The sequence below is a fragment of the Cryptomeria japonica genome, chromosome 10 (assembly GCF_030272615.1).
Source record: "Cryptomeria japonica chromosome 10, Sugi_1.0, whole genome shotgun sequence".
Taxonomy (NCBI): Eukaryota; Viridiplantae; Streptophyta; class Pinopsida; order Cupressales; family Cupressaceae; genus Cryptomeria; species Cryptomeria japonica.
This window is the reverse complement of record NC_081414.1, coordinates 412,432,729-412,454,044: the sequence shown is the minus strand read 5'-3', so window position 1 is coordinate 412,454,044 and position 21,316 is coordinate 412,432,729.

Below are 21,316 nucleotides of genomic sequence, written 5' to 3'. Positions count from 1 at the left end.
AAGCATAAGGGTGAAATGGAAGTGTAGTATTAAGTTGAGTGGAAAACTAAGTGATTAACTGGTTAACGCTTGTCATAGTCATTCCTAGCCTTACCGGTTACATTCTATTTTAGACCGGCTTTACTGGCTGTCAGACATTTGCAGTGTTTGCAGTCAAACTGGTTCGGGAAAAGTTTTTGTGACTGTACTGATTCATCCCCCCCTCTCAGTATCGGTTTGTTACTTATTGTTCATCATTGTGTTATAAAGTATGTGTGGTATTTGTCACTTTTATCATCTAAAAGTACATAGACAGAGGGAGGAGAATTAGTCATATATCAGTCATGCAGGATAAAAATCAAAATTAGTCATGTAAGTAGATAAACTCGGGATCAGTCAGGTACAATAAAAATAAAAATCACCTCAAAAAATACAGTCAACTATCATGATTAGTTGTTTACAAAGAAAATCACATCACTAATAATAATTACCCTTATCGAGAAATAAGAACAAAACAACTCCTTTGTCATTGTGTAAATAAATAACCCTAAGAAGACCTTAGAAGATTCTTAATATATAGCTTATGCTTCCTAAATTGCATAAAAAGGCCCTATAGTGGACCTCCTCAACTGACACCTTTACCTTTAGCTTCACTTTCTTCGAATACCAGTACCATAGAGGTTTTGGTATAAACAAGTATTCTACTTCTGAATCACCTCTGAAAAATAATGAAATAAGGCCACAAAGACCTCACAAGATGCTTAATACAGAGCTCCCTAAGTTACATAAAATCCTTATAGTTCCTATTTCAGTAAGAGTGGCTTCTATTGTGGATATCTTTGTCCCGTGTACAAGTAGTTCTAGTGATACCACATGTTGTACCATTAGCTTCTACTGGTATCAATACTTCTAAAGAGAGAAATATGGCATTAGTATTCCATCACCAATTTTCGAGAGCCTCTCTCTCCTGCCTTATTCTACCCATTGAATTCTTTCCAATTCTTCCCATCCTAAATCTAAATGGAATTAGTCTATCTTTTCCTTTGAGACTGCATAACTAGAGGTAGGAAAATTTACCATACCCATAATAATTGGACAATGTCATCCTTATTAACCTCAAAAACCCCATATCAGAACTAAAATCACTCAATACTGCATTGAACACCATTATGTGGTTGATTCCAATCCAACTCCCCACCCCTATTTATAGCAAGTTTTGATGGTTGTTGTTAAGTAAATTATGGTAGTGGTTTTGCATTGAAAATATATCAGATGTGATGTCTTACTCTTTAAATCCTCAAAGATCTCAAATGTCAGAAATCACACTCAAAAATACATCAATCATTAAATGAAGGTGGTGGTTTTGTTTCAAAAATATATTGCATGAGATTTCTTCAAATCCTTGAAGATCTGAAATACCAGAAATCATTTACACAAGGTCACCTCCACATAGGACAATCAGAAATCTCAGGGTGGCAGACACAAGAAAATCAAAATGATGACATGTGAATTTTATGATTAGAAAACAAGAAGATCATGACAAATTGTTCACACAAGATCATCTCCACATAGGACAATTATAAAACTATGTGGCAGACGCAAGAAAATCAAAATGGTGGCATGAAAAGTTGCATGGACATTGGGTACAAATATTAGATTGTCATTGAAGAATATTAAACTGGTGGTTAAGTGATTATAGACGCAAAAAAATAAATCTTTTACATGTTTTAAATTTTGTCATTTTCCCAAATTTCATAATAAATATATTGGTTGAGTGGTATTTCGAGTGTCACTCTATGTGCTTGTTCAAGAATGATTTCAGAAATGGAGCGCTCATATGTGGGTATGGGCTGTGTATGCACAAGATGCAAAATCTATGACACCAGGTGGACGATACTATAGTTAACTATCTTGTAGCTAAAGGGATATTGAAAATCCAGAAGGTAGCTAAAGGGATATTGAAAGGCAACTACAATTGTGAATGACCTTTCAAAAGATACCAATCATCATTGCTTCATCATTTGGTGATTGAGAGGCAAGGGGAGAGGAGAGGATAACAATGAGAGTTGGGGAAAACATGCACTATCAAAGAGCCTATTAAATTCAATTTGATTGCCTAAGATGGAATCCATGTTCTCATTACAACATTGTTTGATGAGCTCCTCCTATAGCTCTACTAGCCTTGTTTAGGTCCTCTAGCTTTTGTTAAGATTCCCATAGATACTGAGAGGGGGGGTGAATCAGTATCTAACAGGTTAAAAGATTTTCTTAACTTAAAACATGTAGAGCATATCAATACTGTATACCGGTAAGCAAGAAATATTGCAATAAATAGAGATAACAACAACCACATGAAAAATACACCATAACACAGAAGTTTAACGAGGAAACCTGGTGTGGGAAAAACCTCGGTGGGATTTGTGACCCACAATATTCACTTACTGGCCAATAAGAGAATATTACTGCTACAATAGGGGCCTTCACATGTAGGAAGGCCAAGTGCCTAAAGCTCACTGCTCAATTACAAAATGGGAAGTCTCACTGACTTACATAATGGATTATATGAATCCAATGTCTTGTACTGCTTCAAAATAGCATCTACTATGTTAGATCCAATACTGGTTTATAGCTCTGATTCATACATAAACCCTTAACCTATAATTCGCATAATAGGTCTGCCTTATTTCACCTATATATTTTCTTTCATCTTTTTTTCAAAATGTTCTACAATGATCTCTTATATATATGAGTCATTTTACAACTTGCCAAGTCGGCTTACAATGATTTTACAATAATTAACAAAATATATTACAAACAAAATTTATGTCGGCTTCTATGCCAGTATGCTTCCTTTTACTGCCGGTGGTCTCTGTGCCTATGTAGAGTCTGTCTTTGCTGGTGCTGGTAAATTGTCTTGCCGGTGTCATAGGATTGTAAGGTTGCCATCAATGACAAAACCTTCAATCACCTACAATATCTCATTGGAGTGTGCATTTGCCAACAATCTCCCCCTTTGGCATTAATGGCAACACTCATGAGAAAAATCCAAAAATTGTTATCCAAAAGAGTTTGCCAGAATTGTCTTACCAAAAATTTGTGTACCAAAAGAATATGTGCTCCCACTAAGCTGATGAGTCATTTGCTGGTTATTTTTCTCATTCGACTACTCCCCCTTTGACATCAATGACAAAGGTTTTCAAAGTGTCAATTGAGTGTGGTTTCCTGTTTCATCCTTGTAACTGGCTGGTTACAATCTGAAAAAGATCTGCCAAAACCAGATTCAAGATCTCAATGAAATTTTTGCTGTCTTTTATTGTGGCCTCAGTCCTCTGAACTGTATCGGTGAGGTGTTGCATTTGCTTTGCTAGTGTTTTCTATCCTTGAATCAAAGCATCAGATATTTATTTTCTTAAGGAGGCGAGGTAGTCCAATTTTGGACTAAGTCTCCATTGTAGATCTTTAGCCTTTCCTTTTATTCTTTCCTTCTCTCTTTCCAACTTTAGTAGTTCTTCCTCAAAACCTGTTATTTTCTACTCAAAAACTGATAATGAATCAGATGAATTAATGAAGTTATGAGCTAGTTGATTTATTTCCTGCTATATCTTGCTGATTTTCTTGTCTATATCAACTGTCAAAAAGTTAGTTTTATATGTATCCCTGTACAAAGTTTTAAATTCATTCAGTGTACTACATAGTTCTGGTAAAAGTGTGTCAAATTACCTTGTACACTTTTTTATTTCCTCCTAAAAGAATTTGTGTTTTTCTTTCTCTAGTCTCTCCTTGAATGCTTCCTCTTTTATTTGTTCAACTGTCATAGTGTTGTCAGTAATATACTTAGACAAAGTGTCAAGTTGACTCAAGGAATCTTTATTATCTACATTACATTTGGGTGCTATCAATTTTGAAATTGGAATGGTATTATCTATTGCCTTGTATGCTTGTGAGCTACAATTTGTTATCTTCTTAATGGAATCCAAAAGAACTTTTGTTACATTAGTTGATTTGAATTCTGCATTTGAAGAGCCAACACTCTGTATCCCGCCAGTGGGAGCAATTTCCTTGCTTGTGGTGACCTCTGGTAGGTCAGTTTGTGTTTCCATTTCTTTAAGCAAAGGTTTGGATTGCTCAACTGATGCTGGTGGCACTATCTCTATATGAACCTGTTGCTATGATGGAGCCTGTTGCTCTGTGTTGTCATCTGTCGGTTTACCTTCTATGCCATTTATTGCCGGTGGCTCATTAGCCATATCTGTTTTCCTAGTTGTATCCTTATCTACCACAATATTGACTTTTTGTGTGTCAATGTCTACTCTATATAACACCCCAGAATTGGGATTGGTGTCCTCTTGTGGTATGTCCATACTCTCACTAGTCGGTTGTTTGTCAGTGGTAACTATCGGTGGGGTATCCAGAGGCAGTGGGGATAAGTTATCTTTTATTTTTATGCTAGGTGGTCCACCAACCTTGTCTTTTCCCTTATCCTTATCCTTCTGATATACTTTTATGGGTTTAGGGTTTCTATATTGTTCTTGCTTTTCCTTCTCTACAAGGAATATGTCCCATGCATTAGCAGTTTCCTCTGCTACCACATTCACTCTACCAACCATAAGTGCTACATGCCGGTGTGTAGTTGAAAATACTGACCAGTTAGCCTTAGAGATCAGATCATCTATCTCTTTTGGTGAGTTGACAGGATAAACAACAAGTAGTTTTTTAATTTTTATTTTCTTATCAAGCTCTACAATAGCTTGCCTTCTAGCTTCAAGTCTTTTAAACAGTTCTGCCGGTAATTCATCTACAACTTGCAATAGAAATTTCTTGTAAATGTCCAAGTGTAGAATTACATTGTTTTCAACTTTCTCCTTGTCATCAACTGATAATGAATCATATAATTTATTGATGTTTTTCAGCTTTCCATCCTTTGTAATTTCATTTAGAAGTTTGTCAATTGGAGCAATGGTTTGTTGAGTCTTCTTCTTGGGTGTTAACTTCTTCTTCAGAGTCAATTTCCTAGCTGAGGGCCTTACTGCCTATTGTTTTTTCCTGGTTCTTCTTAGAGAAGGTGTAGATGCCGGTGAAGGTTTCTTTTTTCTCACAACCCTTTTAAATTCAGCAGGTATATCACTTTCTGAAGAATTTCCAACCGGTGAAAGGTGAGTTTCTGGTTGAAGTGATTCTGACTCATCTTTAGTAATGCCAGTTTGTTTAAGTACATCTTCTTTGATAACCTTAGCTTGTCTAGATCCTCTTCTAACTATTGCTTCCGCCTTCTTTATCCTTTTCTTTGATTGGATTTGATTTTCAATAGTCTCAGCACTGCCAAATGCCTCTTTTTAAGGTTCCTTGGGTGCTTCAAGGAGGGCTTTTGCATATGTTTCAATTATGTGGTCATCAGTTTCATAACCCATTTCAGTAACCCAAATGGTTCTTGGGACAACTGCCTCCATCTTAATCTCATCCTTCTTAATAACAAAGCATATTTCATCCTTATACTTATTTACAATTGCTTGTGATAATCTGACTCTGGTATTCATCCGGGCCTTTAATGCCCGAAAGTACTCATTTATATTCTTTTCTCTATTTTCACCCATGTTATTTAGTAAATCAGACAATTGTTTGCCTACCAGTATATCAAAAGCAAGATTTTTGTTACTGATACCGGGCACTTGTTTTGTTATGTGTAGCATTAAACAGACAAGTAGGTTTCCAAATATGAATGTCCCCTTTTTGTCTTTCTTTATCTTTCCAAGATTGTCAATAAGTTCATCTTTCAACCATTCACACACATCTATTTTTGCATTATCTTTAATCATATCATAAGCACTCTTTATACATAGGCTAGAGACTGAGCTTAACCTGTTTGCATGTGTGGTTTTGTAGCCTAAAATCATGCTAATGATCTGATATTGATGTCGGTTACATCATTTACTCTTAAGGATCTCTTATCAAATGTTGCACCTGTTAGGTTAATCACTAGGTCATTTGAGACCTTCTTTGTCTTATCAGGCCTGTTACTGGTGGAAGGTAACCCTGTCACAACTTTTACTGCCTCTTTTGTAATTTAGTGAACTAAGTCTAACCAGAAGAATGCACCATGTACCCTGCTTAAAACTATCCTTATAACATCCTTAGGAAAATCCAGAGTACTGAGAATTTCAGTGAATCCTGGGGTTTCAACTATTTTGTGTTCAGGCTTCACATTACCGAAATCGTCACAAATTACAGTCTTATACATGCTCTTGATTTCCTTATTACCTAATTCTTCTATGTGACAATGCATGTACATTATAGGGTCTTCAACAAAAACTACTCCTTTGGGGGTTTGAGAAAATACACCAACATTATCATCTTTCTTGGCAATCTCGGGAACTAATTGGAATACGGGTCTAGGGCATTTAATCACTTTGACTACAGTAGGGTTTGCTATGAATTCAGGAACAAATGAAGAAGCCATGATTATAAATACCTTTATCTACCTTAGGAATGATTGCTTGCTGAATTGCTTCACTTCTTTGCTCGGAGTGCCTTTGCTCTGGAATTTTTGCGCTCTTTGAATGTTTGAATGCTCCGTGAAATGAAATTGGAGCCAAAACACTTGATTTATAATGTTAATTTTTCCAACCACCACATTTAATGCTTTCCGATTAAGTAGTGACTTAACTTATCTGCCGGCATCAAAGTAATTTCAACTTCTCACCATCAACTGAGGGAATAATAACATGTTTCACATTTGATTGCTAAACCCTCGAGGGAATTTTCTTCAGTTAGAAGAAGAGTCTCCTGCCGATGGAGTGTTACTCTATTCTTCCTGTGGAGGAGTGTTCCTATCACCATTTAGATTTAATTTCCTCATCCATTGTTTTGAGAATTCCTGCTTTACTTCTTCAACCTTTTCTTTACCTTTCAAACTAGGACCTTTGTTATTTACCAGTGAGGACTTGCTTCTACAAAATTTTGCAATATGTCCAATCTTGTTACAGGCATAACAAGTCACATTATTTTTCTGAATAGCTTTTCCATATCCTATGTTGGTTTGAGTTCTACATTGATTAGATAAGTGTCCAAATATTTCACAAACATAACATCTTACATTCATTCTGCAATTCTCTGAATTGTGACCAACTTTGTTGCATTTTGAACATTGACCGGTGGGTGTATTGATATTTTGATAATTTTTAGATCTACATTGATTTTCTCTATGACCATACCTGTTACAGTTAAAGCACTTGCTATTAAATTTATAAGCAATAGGTTGTCTTATCGGGTTGCCTTGATCCTGTGTGTTTGCAGTACCAAAGCTTTGACCAGCTTCAAAGCCAAGACCATTAGTGTCACCATTAGGTTTCCTATTCTTCAACAAGTCACCAAGTTCTTCTGAGCTTTTCTTGAATTTTTCTTTATGTTGATTTGCAGCAACCAGTTCTCCTTCCAAGATACCTTTTTGTCTCATGAGTTCATTTGAGTCATTCTGTGCATGCATCAGATCTGTCTTCAACATATCATTTTTATAACTAAGTCTTGTGTTTTCATTTGCAACATCATTCAGTCTTCTAGTCAAGTCTTCTTCATTCTTCTTTCTATCTTCAATTTCTTTACAAAATCTCATAGTCATATCCTGCATCTCATTCTTTATTGTCATGTTTTCTTGCTTCAGCTTATTCATCAAATCACTAAGAGTTTCCTTTTCATCATTCTCATTTGCATCTTTTCACATAGTTCTCTTCTCTTGTTTCTTGTAATGGTAAGATTTTCTTGAAGTGCTTGAATAATATCCTGTGCAACTTTTAGATCATCTTCAAGTTTGATATTTTTCAATTTTTCTGCATCATAGTCTGAGAGAGCTGCTTCTAATTGCTTCATCAAGTTTTCCATCTCTACTGGTGTCAAGATATTCCTCAAGTTGTTAGGCTTTTGAAAATAGAGGACCAAGCTCTGATACCAACTATTAGGATTCCCATAGATACTGAGAGGGGGCGGGGGGGTGAATCAATATCTAACCGATTAAAAGATTTTCTTAACTTAAAACATGTAGACCATATCAATACTATATACCGGTAAACAAGAAATAATGCAATAAACAAAGATAACAACAACCACATGAAAAACACACCATAACACATAATTTTAACGAGGAAACCTGATGTGGGAAAAACCTCGGTGGGATTTGTGACCCACAATATTCACTTACTGGCCAATAAGAGAATATTACTGCTACAATAGGGGCCTGCACATGCAGGAAGGCCAAGTGCCTAGAGCTCACTGCTCAATTACAAAATGGATTATATAAATCCAATGTCTTGTACTGCTTCAAAATAGCATCTACTATGCCAGATCCAATACCGGTTTATAGCTCTGCTTCATACATAAACCATTAACCTATAATTTGCATAATAGGTCTACCTTATTTCGCCTATATATTTTCTTTCATCTTTTTTTTTCAAAATGTTCTACAATGATCTCTTATATATATGACTCATTTTACAACTTGCCAAGTCGGCTTACAATGATTTTACAATAATTAACAAAATATATTACAAACAAAATTCATGTCGGCTTCTGTGCCAGTATGCTTCCTTTTACTGTCGGTGGTCTCTGTGCCGGTGTAGAGTCTATCTTTGCCGGTGCCGGTAAATTGTCTTGCCGGTGTCATAGGATTGCAAGGTTGCCATCAATGACAAAACCTTCAATCACCTACAATATCTCATTGTAGTGTGCATTTTCCAACAACTTTGTGGAGCTCCTCTTATAGTTTGTTGAGCTCAACAAACTTTGTGGAGATCCTCTACTAGTTTGTTGAGGTCCTCTGCTAGTTTTTTTAGTTAGTTTTGCATCTTCAAGGTCATTCAGTAATGTGATGGTGACACAACTCAAGTGGTTGGACATCCAACAGTCTACTTGTTTTGTCTATTCTGTTTCAACTTTCAAGTTCTATTCTAGGAACATTTTTTTCTCATGTGTTTAAAATAGAAACATGTCAAAAGAAAAGAGGATAGTTATATTCACAGTTTGTTTATGATCTATCATCAATACTTCTGTAGAATTTGTCTCTACAATGTATTCCTTCTCTTAGATGAATAACAATATTAAGGGTATTTTTATTTGTCTTTACAAAGATCTTGTCAATCTGTAATACCATTTGTGGGTTCTCTTTGAGAAAGAGATTAATTTCCTAACATGTAAATATAATTATTATTTAATGATAAAAATAAATATAATATATTTTACTATGATATTCAATATTTAAATTACAATAGCAATACTAAAAAATTAAAAAGGCAAAGTATTCGTCACTACGTGTAATGTGGGTATCATTACATTAAAACAATTGACTAACATGTAAAATTAAATTTAAAGTATATGTCCTACTGCTGATGACCGTTGTCTGATAACGAACACATTCGTTTCTTAAATCAAGAGAGTGAGGACTCGACACTTGAGAGTAGGGTTTTCTATTTCTTCTTAGTAGAACTGGTTTTCAAAGTTCCTCTTCAACTATTATTCAAAATACGGGTAAGGTGCAAGCTTTCCAAACTATTTATAATTGTAATTTCTTAAGGTTCAAGGTTGTCTGTTTACAAGCATGTCTACCACTAGTAGTAACCATAAGAAGAATTTGCAAGGCAAATAATAGACTATGTCAAACTAATTAAAACCCCAAGTTTAACTGATGAGTACCATGATATTTATGATCCTATTATCGATGGTTATCTTACATCAAGACTTAGATATTCATTTGAGAGTAAGGCCGCCATCAAGGTACATCCTCCACCAAAAATTAGTATGGGGGCATTGTGGATTAGTGGATTGGGTTGCATGATGTTTCTTGAGGTCTTCCCTTGCCCATAATTTATAATGGCTTGTGTGCCAAATTATGATGACAAGGAAAAAGCAACCATTAGGAAAGATAGCGAGGAAATAGTGTTACACATTATTGTAGAAGGACTAGGTCAATTGTTAGGATTTAATGGCACCACATAAATTTTTGAGTAATCCCCATTGACCTTGAAAGTCTGGCTAGTGAGTATGAAGGAATCACTCAGCATAAAAAAATGAATTTCTCAAACAAATAAAACAAGAAGGCATCAAACTCCAATAGGATCATAGGCCTTCTTATGATATTAATTTTTTTTAAATCACTCAGGAGACTTTCTCAATGTTAGTGTTCTGGCTTGGATTGGATAGTAACAGGGATGTGGGTGCAAGCCTTCTTGAAATGTTATATAATATCCAGTTTGCTAGTCCACCGGCTAAATATATATTTATTGAGAATGTTGCAAAAACCATGCAGAAACAATTTGCAATGACTAAAGGAGGTTCCACTAAGACTTTCAGGTTCACATCTTACTTTTTCTATTTATTTCTGCAGAAATATGGTCAAAAATTTATGGAAATGGGCAACAAACTTGAGATTACATTCCATAAGATTGATGGTATTCCACTTCCAGTATATGAGTGGACCCATAAGATAAGAATGCATGGTAATAAGAGGAACTATAAAGATTTTGTAGACTACTTTTTGGCTCCTTTGTATTAAGCAATTACAAGTACTCCAATGCCTCGATTGCCTAGTTCTCGTAGAAATTGCATTCAATTGGGATCACATATACAATTGGCTGATTGGTACTTAATGGAAGATTTTACTATGCTAAGATTTTATGGATCAACAGAATAACCCTATAAACTTCCCATTCATGTCACATAGAGGGTTTTTGCATTGGAATATGTACGACAACTAAGTAGTACAGATGACATATACTTCCAAAAATATAGTAAGAAGACAATATTTCCTTCATTACCTTTATCATGTGAAGGGTTCACAATTGACAAAAAAGCATTCAAAGTTGTAGAATCTTTTTTTGAAATTAATAATTTATAATTTTTCTATGACCCATGTGATGTTATCAAAAAAAGAAGTTTAGCCAATCACAACAAAGCAAGTTTGATTCAAAATGAAAGTAAACCCATGCTAGAAAGATTGAAAAATAAGAACTCTTGGGAAGAGGTCAAAAAAACAATGGAGGAAATGGCTGCTGAGACAAGAGTTTCTTTTGATCAGATGTTAGTAGAAATAATGAAATTGCACCAACATAATGCACCAAAAATATGGATACACACCTTTGGCAAATGAAGCCACAAAACATAAATATTCTTTAGGGGCAGCAATTGCTGAAAAAATGGGTTATGATGGTGCTGCATTGGGATCTACTAGACAAGGAATTTTTTTGTACCAGAAGTAACCCCTAGAGATGTGCATGATAAAGGTGGAGTTGGAGCACCAAAAGATCTAAAAGTAAAATTGCCAAAGGGGAAAAAATTGCAGAAGGACCATTTCAATTTGTTTCTACTCAAACTTCAATTTCACAACCTCACACTAATAGACATAAGAGACAGTCTCTATAGGATTTTGAACAACTACAAGATCTCAGTGAACAAACATAAACCATTACAAATAAGCAAAATATTATGGCAGCTCAAAGTGCAAAGGAATTACCAATAGTTCAGTTTCTCCATACAAGCATTCGATTGTTCCAACAATCCAAGGTTTTGATCGTACACAATTTGAAGCTGAGATGCAAAAGAAAAGAGAAAAGTCTAAAGAAGGAAAGAAGCAATTGTTAGAGCAAATTTTTGTAACTTCAAAGCCTGCAGCAACTTGGGTGCTTCCTATATTTTTTCCAGATAAAGAAACCTTGGAGTACACAATTTTAGTGTCGAGAGTGAACAATAAACCAGAGCATCAGATGGATCTATCTGGATATGGCATGAGCATTGTCCAAATGGATTTTTTAGGAATGAAAAATACTGACAAAATCAATGTATCAAAAAGGAACAACCAATTGGTGTACATGTCATTGCTAAAGATAGAGAGAACCAAAAATCAATTGGAGACTCAAATAGATAAGCTCAAGAAAGACATAGCAAATGAGAAAGCACAAAGGAAAGCAACAAAAAAAAGTGTAAGGATTTAGAGAATAGGATAATAAAATTTTTCTCTACATCTTCAAGCCAAGACAATGATCAGGTACAGGAGGAATTGGAGGCAAAGTTAGATGAATTGAATAAAAATTGTACAAAATATGTAGAAGAAATTTAAAGATGAAAGAGCCCATAGGAAAAAAGTAGAACAAAACTAGGTGCAAGACAATGTAGCAAAGGATGAAAGCAATAAAAAAGGAGTACAATTACAAACTGAGATTAACATTTTGAAAGATGCCAATGAAAAGTTGATTGAAGCCCTAATGAAAGAAAGGGAGGCAAATGAGTCTTTACAAAAAGACAATCGGAAGTATGTAGTCAAACAATAAGGCATACAAAACAAAAGATTTGGGGGGAAATAGTGAAGATGACAGATCAATTGATTCAGTATTATTCATTGTTGGACAAAGTGATGGAATATTTTAAGAAGCTAAAAAAATATGTCACCGACAATAGAGACTTTATCAAAAGAGAAAACTACTACTTAGATCTTGCAAAAATTGTATACAGGTAGTGATAGTGAATTGGCATCGAAATATATTGAGAACTGCATTGATGCCTTAATAAAGGTATCAAATATAATTTAGAAATGTTATACTCTATGTGAAACCAAGGAATATCTGGATTAGGTGGAAATAAGGTTTTGAGGTCTGCATGAAAAAGTTGAATTATTCACACAACTTGGTTTTGTTGGTGTTGGAAATAAGCTACACCCAGACCGACGATGGAATGGTCCAAGAGGGGCCATTAGCTTAGTGGTAGAGAATTCCAGCAGCGTTTGGAAGGTCCTAGGTTCGAGTCCTAGTTGGTCCATGTCTCAACATGGTATTAGAGCCAGGTCCAGGATAGTAGCCCCAAGCACATGAGAGGTGTGACTTAAGGGGGGGTGTTTGATGCAGAGCATCTATCACAAACCATAAAACCTTCATTCAAGGGTAAACTTTAAACTTGAATCAAGAGACATATAACAAGATAAATCACTCTTCTCAACTTCAAAAAAATTTCAAAGGTTATATTAAATCCTTAAAAACCTTCATTCAATATTTCAAATCATAACATTCACCATAACATGAGAGAACAAATTCTTTATTGCCATGGAATACCCTAGTTTAGGGTTTCATCCCTTAACAACTGTTTTCACCAAAATGATCACAAAATATTCAATTCTTAACTAAATAAAGTAAGACAAAAAGAAATGGAAATAAGATTTAGATACCTTTCCAACACATATATCCTTTCTTCAATATTATCCCTCATGTGACCACACCAAATGCTACAACCGGGTTGTTGCTGCCTTCACCAATCTGCTTTTCACCATGAACTATAACAAACAGTCATCAATAACATTTTACATATTTCTCATAAAGAAAATCTCTTCAGTCAAAATTTATATTACTGAGTTAAACAAGTTCTCTCAAAATTTCAGCCCGATCCAACGGTTAAATCAAAAGATATGATCATTTTCCCAAAATTGGGTAACCCTTGGCAAGGTTTTGACAATCATTGAAAAAACAAATATATCCTGCCAAATACTCCACAAAAATGCACAAGAAAGGATTCATCTGAAAGATATTTCATCAATATATCATTAAATAACATCTATATATAAAAATTACATCAAATGTAATCTTCCATGGATCTATGACAGTCACAGATTCCTTAAAACCTCATGACAGTTTGAGGGTTTGATGGATAATCTTTGTCAAATCCCCTCCAAACTGATCTCCCTTCTTGATTTCGACCAAACATGGTTTTATAAACCATTTCCAACTCCTTTCTAACTACTCCAACCACCTCATAACCAATGTATTTCATTTTTACACTTTTGTTGCACTTTTTGGCAATATTGCAACTTTGCAATTTTTACAATTTTTGACATGAATGACTCTAACTCTTACATGGACACTTTTAAAACTTCAATATGGACCAAATATGATATATTTGGACAAAATGGCTCATTTAGTCTTACATATTATGATTCAATTGACTCAAATAACCTTAATACATTATGAATGACTCAAATACAATAAATTGTTCATATTATGAGTTTTGACCTCCTGGTATGCTTGTGTGCTTAGGTGCCTCTGCACCATACTCCTGACCTTGAAAAGTTTCCAAGTCCCTTGAAAACGTGGGTACAATGACCTGCAAGAAAAGATTTGAGTGAAAATTTTCACTTTTGTCTTCATCTTTATCTCTTTATGCCTCTTTATGCTGCTGCTTCTTTCTCAAACAATCTCTTTGTGACTCCTACCAATAGAGTTTGTAGTGGCTGGCATCCAAGTGTTTTTACCAGCCATAAGTCCACCTCTCCATGCTGCATCACCTCACCAACAACCTCTATGCCTCACCTAGGATTTCTCCTCTTTGCCTCTCTCCCTATTCTTTTCGCAATCAATGGACCATCCCATGGCCCTGGACCATCCCTTTGGCCCTTGACAGACCTTCCTTGTCTACCTTCTTGCAGCTAGATGGACGAGCACCTTGCAACCAAAAAATCATAAGCAAAAACCAAATAACAAATCCTTCATGGATAGGTCCTAGTGTGGATTTCCTCCTTCGACACTCTACCCACACACTCAGGCTCTTCTAGCTCTGATACCAATTTGATGCAGAGCATCTATCACAAACCATAAAACCTTCATTCAAGGGTAAACTTTAAACTTGAATCAAGAGACATATAACAAGATAAATCACTCTTCTCAACTTCAAAAAAATTTCAAAGGTTATATTACATCCTTAAAAACCTTCATTCAATATTTCAGATCATAACATTCACCATAACATGAGAGAACAAATTCTTTATTGCCATGGAATACCCTAGTTTAGGGTTTCATCCCTTAACAACTGTTTTCACCAAAATGATCACAAAATATTCAATTATTAGCTAAATAAAGTAAGAAAAAAAGAACTGGAAAGAAGACTCAGAGATCTTTCCAACACATATATCATTTCTTCAATATTATCCCTCATGTGACCACACCAAATGCTACAATCGGGTTGTTGCTGCCTTCACCAATCTGCTTTTCACCATGAACTGTAACAAATAGTCATCAATAACATTTTACATATTTCTCATAAAGAAAATATCTTCAGTCAAAATTTATATTACTGAGTTAAACAAGTTCTCTCAAAATTTCAGCCCGATCCAACAGTTAAATCAAAAGATATGATCATTTTCCCAAAACTGGGTAACCCTTGGCAAGGTTTTGACAATCATTGAAAAAACAAACATATCTTGCCAAATACTCCACAAAAATGCACAAGAAAGGATTCATCTGAAATATATTTCATCAATCTATCATTAAATAACATCTACATATAAAAAATTACATCAAATGTGATCTTCCATGGATCTATGACAGTCACAGATTCCTTAAAACCTCATGACAGTTTGAGGGTTTGATGGATAATCTTTGTCAAATCCCCTCCAAACTGATCTCCCTTCTTGATTTCGACCAAACATGGTTTTATAAACCATTTCCAACTCCTTTCTAACTACTCCAACCACCTCATAACCAATGTATTTCATTTTTACACTTTTGTTGCACTTTTTGGCAATATTGCAACTTTGCAATTTTTACAATTTTTGACATAAATGACTCTAACTCTTACATGGACACTTTTAAAACTTCAATATGGACCAAATATGATATATTTGGACAAAATGGCTCATTTAGTCTTACATATTATGATTCAATTGACTCAAATAACCTTAATACATTATGAATGACTCAAATACAATAAATTGTTCATATTATGAGTTTTGACCTCCTGGTATGCTTGTGTGCTTAGGTGCCTCTGCACCAGTGTTGGTGTTGGAAATAAGCCACACTTGGACCGATGATGGACTTATCCAAGAGGGGCCATTAGCTCAGTGGTAGAGCACTCCAACAATGTTTGGAAGGTCCTAGGTTTGAGTCCTAGCTGGTCCATGTCTCAACAGGTTTGTCGAAGCCTTTTGATACATCTATAAAATACATTGGAAATACTCATTTTGAGAAAATGATGGAGGAGAAGATGAGGAATGATATGGAGCAGATTTCATTGAATGTACATGAGGCAAAAAGTGTTGGATTTAATCAAACCGTTGATATCACTGAATGAATCATTGATTAATACATTCTAGTCAACTTTAGCTATCTGTTATGAATTGTCAACAAAATTGCAAGTAAGATATAATAAGTTTGAACAACTTCCAATTCCATCAAATCAACAGTGGAGCATGCTAAAGAAGCTACTTGGATGACCCACTTCCAACAAACTAGCAGTTACTAGGGGCTAGAAAAGTAATTTGTAAATTTGTTAATTTGAGATAGATATTGTAGTTTGTAAATTAGTAATAATTCTATGTATTAATTAATTGGAAAATAAATACAAAACTGAAACTCATTTTTGTTGTCTGGGCTTTGAAATAGATATAGATATTGTACTATGTAAATTAGAAATACTTCTATGTATTCATTAATTGGAAAATCAATACATTAATACAAAAGTGAGACACATTTTTGGGCTGGTTATATTGTGATCCAAACATAAGAACAAATAATAAATTATGCTATTGCTTTTATGAAAATATAATTACATATGTAACAATTTTTCTTGCTTTCAAACATAAAATTACATTTACAATTACAATGGAGGAAAATTTTATTTTGATCCAAATTCTTTGTAGGCTCTAGGCTCAAAAAATTGTTTGACTATTGTCACATGATCAATGTAACTGTCACGACCTAATGTTCTATTAGTGTCTTCACAACAACACAAAGATTTCCCATTGCATGTTCAATGCAATAAAGCTTGTCTAGTATAACATTTAACATATTCAAGTTTATGATGCCATCATTATTAATTCTTCAATTTGCATGACAAATAGTAAGGAAAAAATCAGTCTTCCAGTAAGAAAATTTCACCAACTTACATTCTAGAGTCAAAATTGTAGGCATCTCATCTACTAAAACTGACATTTTTTCACATTCTTTCAGCAACTTAATTAACAAGACATGAAAATACTCATCAGCGTGGAGGATGGTTCCCAACTCATCAAATTTTGTAAATATTTGTGAAATGGAAGTGAAACTATTAACATCAAATTTTCCATGATCAAGCAAGAATTTTAGAAATTTAACTTGAGGAGACCAACTTTTATGGAAGAATAGCAATCTCACTCATGCCTCTTCATGGACTTTGATTACATCTCTCAATGTTTTATAACCCTCCAAAAACTTTTCAGCACTGCTAATGACATTGGATCTCATGTGGTTTAGCAGATTTGTAATCATCTCACCTAAAACCATATTGATCTGACACTGGTGACACGAATTGAGAAGGGTGTGACAGAGAAACCACCTTATTATACTCCACAAGACAATCACTGACTCTTTTTTCTCCACCATCTATTGTCCTTTTTTGACTCTTTTCTCCTTTTGAGCTCTTCTTTCAAACTTGCTAATTCATCCTTGAGGGCCATTAACTCGTGAACTGAATTTGAAGCATCTGACATCAATAGCTGAGAAGATGAAGAAGGAAGAGAACTAGAAGTAGCACTAGAACTAGCGTATGTAGAAGGGAGGAGTGAAACAACATTTTTATTCTCCTGAAGCACTTCACTGACTCTTTTCTCTCCATTATCTAATGGCTGGAAAGACAAAGGAGAAAAAGAAGTAGAACTGGCATATGGAGAAGGGAGAAGTGACACCACCTTCTAATACTCTGTAAGCAATTTTTCATTGACAAATTTCAACTTATTAAAATCAGCTTGTAGCTTGTGAAAAACTACCTGATTGTACACTTCTTGTATTGCATATGTGTCACAAGACCTTGTGACAACCAAGTCGCCAATAAGATCTCCTACCTTCTTTGTAAACATTTGCTTATTCTCATCAAAAAATATTGACCACATTGATAGTGGCTTATATTGGGAGCTACAACCTAATCCAAAATACAACTTTTGAGCTTGCTCTTCAATTGGTAAAGTTGGAAAGTCTGAAGATTCCCTTCTTATGGAATCCAATATAATTGCGGAATAGAATTCCCATCCTTCTAGTAATAGACATCCACTATTCCTTACAATACTCCTTGCCTTGGAAAGGGTCATCTTTGATATATAAAAATTAACTTATTCTAAGACTTCGACTATAAATCGATCATTAACTTCTTGGTCCCCCTATGCTAACCTTTCTCTGACCATGATAAAAAAGTGCTCCTCTTTGTTCTTCAGGATAAAGTCCTTAAATTCCAAGGATTGCATAAACTTATCATCAAACTTGATTGTAGATCATGTCAATCCTCTAACGTCGTCTATTTCCTCTCTTGTTTCAAACTTTATGATCATTTTATCATGACGACTATCCTCCAAATAAGTGTGTTCCTCTTTTTATGTTGGGTGAGTCTTTATCATTTTCTTATCTTCCATTTGTAGCTTAACCCACATCTCTCTTCTCCTCTAAACCTCTACATCAGAAGACACATTTTTGATTAATTCCTCAATTTGATCTTGTTTGTGATCAAAACCTTTCAATTTAACCCCAACCTCGGTGTGTTCAATAAAGTGTTATGTATCACAATTTCTAAATTTTTCAAAAGCCATCTGATATGGAAATAACTTGAAATATACCAAGTCCAATCCTTTTTTCCCCATGATCTCAAAATCAGAGAAATATAAATTTGGTAAGATGAAGGAGCTCTTCTTTTTATCTCTTAAATGAAACTTGTCAGAATCATTCAACTACCAAATGATTTCTAAAAAAACAATTTTGTCTCGTACATCTCTAGGCAAAATATGGGGTTTAACTAGTGCACCATAAACTCTGATGATAGTGTACCTAGGGTAGAAAAATCAGTCTCCCCAATTATGATTCACTCCTAAATCAAGTGCTTTCTCAAGGGGCCTAAAAAATATCCTCATCCTATCAGATAATCTACAATTGACCGGCCAACCCAAAATTATCATAATATTGACAAATAATTCCTCAAATATGACATAATTGGAATTCTCACTATGCATGTCCCATAAGTACTTCCATTCTTGGATCGACAAGCACTTACTTTTCTCATATACCTTTCTCAACTTCAACTCTGGCCCCCACTACCAAGCCTTACTTCCACAATACAAAATAATGTGGCACAATAAAGAATACCACCTAAAATGAACAATAGGGATACCTTGCTTGATATCTAGAGGGGATTTGTAAATTCCATTAGAAATGAATGAGGCAAAGTCAAAAAAGGTGTTGGTACATGTGTGCTGAATATCAACGATCAACATCATTAGTTGCAAAGGCATCTTGGACTATACATTTATTCCCAACACTTGTCAAACTGCAAAATAGGTGTTTATAAAATAATTCTCAAAATCTTGATAATCGTAGGGCTCAACATCTGTCCTCCAAAATGAAACAAGATTCCCTTCCTTCTTCTCTCTTCTATGTAATGGAAGCCATTTTACTTTGAAGCTACCTTTGTACTGCTCGTATTCCCTCCCTAGAGATAGAAATTCAATAGGCATGTCAGCATTAGGGTTTAACATAAATATTTCACAAATAGATCCCTTGTCAAACCTGGCCAACAAAACACCTTTCTGTGTGTAGACAGACCTAGAGTCTTGATTATAGCTTTTTGCCACTGCTCTAATTAGGTCTACATTAGCCAAAACATTTGGGACGACAATATTTCCTAAATCCAATCTCCATGTATTGTTCATTGATATTAGTGCTCTAATCTTTTCGTAAGAATACATGAACAATTTCCTTCCACTAATTGGGACATAAGGATCCCCACAAGATGCTACCATGTCCACAAGTCTATCAATTACAATACCCGTACCCTAGGCATGCTTTCCTCATTTCGAATATCCGGACAATTGAGCAATAATATTATCATCCAAGGCCCTCATATTATTAGCTCTTTTTTAATTTCACCCCATCTTAATAAAAATAGGGTTTTAAGAAAATGCATAAACTAAGCTTCCTGAGGAAATTGAATAGTCAAAATTTCTTTATACAATCTAATGAATCTTTATCCTTGAGACTACACAATTTCAACTATATACACCTAAAAATGGTCTAAAGATAGTTAATTAAATACACAGTTATTTAATTAATCCCCCTTCCCAATTAATTGAATTCACAAGCAATTTGATTAATTTCTCTATTCATCTACTAGTAAATAAATCTACATGATTTATTTATATAGTTCATTTCATATCTCCTTTTGATTAATTAATCTAAATTAATTAATCCTTCCCCCATCTAAATTCAATCTTCTAATCTCATAATTAGTCAAAACAAATCAAATCATGATTTGTTGAGATTAATTACCATTTTCCAATTATTTGAATTTCTAAATTCAAATGAGCGCATGGCTCCTAACTTTTAACCACCTAACCTAACCATTCCCTAACCTAACCCATTCTATCTAATCCTGAGGTCTAACTAGCCTTATCTATTGGTATTTTGGTATGGTTTTGTCATTGATGTCAACATCTACTAAACACTTATCAATTCTGGCACTTTGGAGAATCAGAAACATTCACCGACAAGCAAGTGACTCATGCACAGTCATCGGTATCTGGTACACCAGCAAGATATAATGATCATCGACACTTGGAATGATATGGAAAACACTTGGTTATGTCAAAGACATTGTGTGGACACTTTGTCCTGGAGTTTTGTTTATTGGTACATTAGCATTTGCATATTTGCTGTTACCGGCAAATAGGTCCAAGGTTACACCGGTAGGTTTATCTTTTCCAGATCAGCACGACACGCTATGGAGATGATTAATTATTTTTGTAAATGCATTAAGCCAACATGTTGAATCGGTTATTGCATCAGATATTGTATTGTTTGTAATTTTTTTTAATTGTAATATCTTGTAGAGCTGACCTACTAAAATCGGTCTTATGTTATGGTATAAATGTAAGATCTTATTTGTAAGATCAAGTGTGGAATGCGAAAAAGGATTTTGTGAAGGTATATGCGAGAATAAGCAAAGCTATACACACAAACATCATTTGAAGATTGAAGGAGGGTTTTTGTGAAGACAATCAGAACTACATCGGTACTGAATCCAGCATATGAAGATGCTATTTTGTGTAGTACATTCTTATTGGATTTAACCATCCAATTGTAGTCAGTGTGACTCCCTTTTGTGATTGACCAGTGAGCTCTAGGCGCTTGGCCTTTCTGCATGTACAAACCCCATTTATGTACACTTACTATGTGCAGTAGTATCATCTAATTGTGGGTAAGGTTTCCCACCATGGTTTTTCCCCTTACAGGGTTTCCATGTACAAATATTGGTGTTATGTGTTGTGGATAAATTTGTCTTTATGTTTCTTGTAGTAATCCTTATCGGTATA